This window comes from Neovison vison, chromosome 3 (genome assembly GCF_020171115.1).
Source record: "Neovison vison isolate M4711 chromosome 3, ASM_NN_V1, whole genome shotgun sequence".
Lineage (NCBI taxonomy): Eukaryota > Metazoa > Chordata > Mammalia > Carnivora > Mustelidae > Neogale > Neogale vison.
Window position 1 is genome coordinate 213,923,218 of NC_058093.1, and position 3,918 is coordinate 213,927,135.

Here is a 3,918-nt window from a genome sequence, read left to right on the forward strand (position 1 = left end):
TGAGTGTGTGCCGCTTGTCTGCACATGGGGCGGGGTGGGTTGGTGGGTAGTACACAGAAGGTAGTTGTGGTTTGTGCGGCCCTGACGTGCGTGTGTGGAACCCGGGGCCACACTGTCCTCCTGTCCACACAGTCTTCCTGCTCCTTACAGGATCATCAGGCCGTGCTGGCCTGTGGCCTGCCTGTGGCCTGTCTGCCTGTGGCTGTGGCCCGTCAGCACCGTGGCCCTGCCACCAGAATTCCACTTCCCTGCCCTTGGTTTACCCCAGCCACGGGGGCCTCGTTAACAAAACAAAAGCAAAATGAAAATGGCAAGATTTGGTGCAAGAGGGAACACTGACTTCGAATGAGAACTGAAACAAAACAAACACTACATTCATAAAAGCTGACAAATACCGCCCAACATCATAAAACCCAGAAAAAAATCCCTCCATCTTGAGAAGCATGTGGCCAGATGGTGTGCTGCGGCAGGTCAGGCAGGGACCCCTCAGGGCAGTGGAGGTGGGGGGAGGAGTCCAGGAAGGGGTGAGGGGGTACCCAGGAAGGGCTGGGCTGCCTTTTCAGCTTCCACACACCCCCCCCCGCCCCCGTAGCGGGTGGCCACAGCAGGGGAATGGCCACTTTGGTGCCCTCCCCTCTCCTTCCCTGGGCCGTGCTGGGAGGAGATCCTCTCGTCCACAAGGAATGCAGACATCAGCGCTTCAGACTTTGGCCTGACCACCCTCCCCCAGCCCCCCCACCTCCCACCCTCCCCTCCAGATGTGGACACAGCTGTATTTTTCAAGCAGCCAACCGCAAGGACATTCTTTCCTTCTAATTACGATGGCTTCAAATTTCCTAGCCGCAAGGGTCTCATTGTCCTGTCCCCAAATATCAGAGGGTGGCCAGGAGGGGCCTCTTTGACTGGTTGTAGCCCTCCCTCCCTCCCTCCCTCCCTCCCTCCCTTCCTTCCTTCTCTTCTTTCTTTGAACCATCAGATTGGAAATGAGACGCAGAGCCAGAATGGATGCCTGCCAGCTCTGAGGAAGAGGGTGAAGCAGGATTCAGGGGTAGGGCCTGCAGGCCTTGCTTTCTGCACCCCTGCCCCCACTGGGGATGTCCAACTATGCTGCTGCCCCCTCTGTGTTCACACAGCCAAGGGCCTGTCTGGGACAAGTGTGAGGGTGAAAAGAGGGCCGGGTGCCTGTGCTCAGGATGCTCAGTGCAGGGAAGGTCAACAGACACACACAGGGGCCTGAAGACGCAATGCCTGTGCAGTGGGCAGGCCAGGGCTATGATGTCCGCATTTTACAGGCAAGCAGACAGAGACTCAGACAGAGGAGGGAGCTCTTGGAGCTGCAGAAGCCCCACTGGGTGTTGGCTGCAACCAGGCCTGTGGCTGCCATGCTGTGCTTGATGCAGCCCGTGGCCACTCTCTCAGCCTGGTGTCCAAGGTCAGCAGGTCTGCCAACCTCTGCCCCCATACCTCCCTGGGAGACTTCTGGGGTGGGGCAGAGGTGCAGTCCAGGTGGGAGGAACAGGAAAGACTGAAAGGAGGAAGGGCCTTTGAGTGGCCTTGAACCAGCAGTTAAAGGCCCACTCTGCAGCACTTCTGGGAAATGGAGGCCCGGAGAAGCTAAGAGGTAGGCCCAGAACGGGTCAGCCCTAAGTCAGGTGCCAGGCACCTCAGTCTGGACTAGTAGTGGTCCACGCACCACTCAGTCCCAGTGATGGCCTGGCCTTTTCCTGGCCTGAGCCCTGGAAGCGAGGCCAAGGGGCTCTGGGTCCAAACTGAGCACCGGTTGCAGGGGGAAAGGCGCGAGCTCCGTGGAGCCCGCGACGGCACAACCTGGCCTTTGTCGCCCCCTCGTGGCCAGAGCGGGTGGCGGCGGCATCGGGGAAATCTCGGGAAACCAGCAGGGCGGGGCAGGCTGAATGGGGGTCTGGAGGCCCCATCTCTGGTAGCCACCCCCCCACCCCCGCCGCCGCCCGCGCCAGAGCTGGGACAACAGGCAGAGGCATTTTCTGGGACAGGCCAGGTGGGGGTAAAGGGCAGCAGAGCCGGCAGGCAAGAGGTGGGTCACAGGCGTTTCCATGGGACTTTTACTGGCTTTTCTGTATTGATTTTTTAAAATTTAAATTCAGTTAATTAACATATAATGTAGTATTGGTTTCAGAGGTATAGGCCTGTGGTTCATCAGTCTTATATAACACCCAGTGCTTATTATATCACCTGCCCTCCCAATGTCCATCACCCAGTTACCCCCCCATCTCCCCACCCCCGCCTCAAGCAACCCTCAGTTTGTTTCCTATGATTAAGAGTCTCTTGGGACACCTGGGTGGCTCAGTTAGTTAAGAGGCGCTTTGCCTCATATCATGATCCCAGGGTCCTGGGATCAAGCCTGCTTCTCCCTCTGTTATCTGCTCCCCCTGCTTGTGCTCTCTCTCTGCTCCCCTCTGGCAAATAAATAAATAAATAAAATCTAAAGAAAAAAAAAGTCTCTCATGGTTTGTCTCCCTCTCTAGTTTTGTCTTGTTTCACTTTTTCCTCTCTCCTCCTATGATCCCCTGCCTTGTTTCTTAAATGCCACATATTGGTGAGATCATAATTGTTTTTCTCTGATTGATTTATTTTGCTTAGTATAATACCCTCTAGTTCCATCCACACTGTTGCATGTACTGGTTATTTTTATCTTATTTTAATTTTTTAAAAATTTATTTGACAGAAAGAGACATACCGAGAGAGGGGACACAAGCAGGGGGAGTGGGAGAGGGAGAAGCAGGCTTCCTGCCCAGCAGGGAGCCCGATGTGGGGCTCCAATCCTAACCAACTGAGCCACCGAGGTGCCCTGTGTTCGGCTGGCAGGAAGGGCTACTAAAGATGGCAAAAAGTTCCCGCCACAGGACCTGAGCTCGGACAGGAGAACAAAGGCCCAAGCAGGAATCTGAGACCCCCGCCCCAGGCTCCTGTGGACCAATGGGATCCTGACGAGCAGGCGAGATATCCGAATAAGGGAAACTTCCAAAAGACCCCTGAGCTTCCTCCGAGACCCCTTAAAAGCCCCCTCCTCCCTGCCTTGGGCGTGACTTCCACCACTCTGCTTTCCAGAGTCGCGGAAGCTCGCCCGAGGGTGCCCATCTCCTCCCAGCGCAACTTTCCTGGCTCCCCTTCTCCTGAACCCTGAAACTTCGCCAGAGAGTGTTTTTAATAAATCTTGCCTTGCACCCACTTTGCCTGGTGTTGTGTTTATCTCGCCGGAAAAAACTTTACACCCTGTATTCTTTAATTTTAGTGTGAGCATCATTCCTCCCTGCTTCCTGCTGGGTGCCGGGGCAGATCCAGGCCCACTCTGGGCCTCAGTTTCTCTATCTCTAGAGTGAAAGGCTTGTTGGAGGGGGCATGGAGGCGTGGCCTCGTACCCAGTTGCACCCAGCTGAAGGCCAGCCCCTGATCTACACTAGCCACTGGTTAAGTGTCTTTTGTGAGTGGCTGGTGGCTGTGGCAGGTTACCCCTCCTCCCCTGCCCCTCACTTCCACCTTCTCAGGAGACCCACTAGGTGAGAATCAGATGCAGAAACCCAAGGGCTGAAAGAGTCAAGTGGTGTTCTTTCTACACTCCCCCCAACTCTTTTGTGGTTTGCTGGCACTACTGGAGTTGAGCAGGTAGGCCTCGCCTATCAGGCAGGGTCTGCCTGGTTGACTCGGGATCTGAGGACTTCCAGCAGGGCTGTTGCAGGTCCACACTTAACCTTGTGGAGTCTAAGGGGATGTGGGAAATACAGGCAAAAGAAAAAAAAAAAATTCCTTACTACTTACAGCCCATTGACGAGTCCTGGAAACAGTCAGAGTAACCTTCCTCTGGGAGCTCAGCCGTCTTTACGTTAATACTTTGCTAAGGGCAAAAGGCCCAAACCCCTAGGATCCTCTAAGATCTAAATT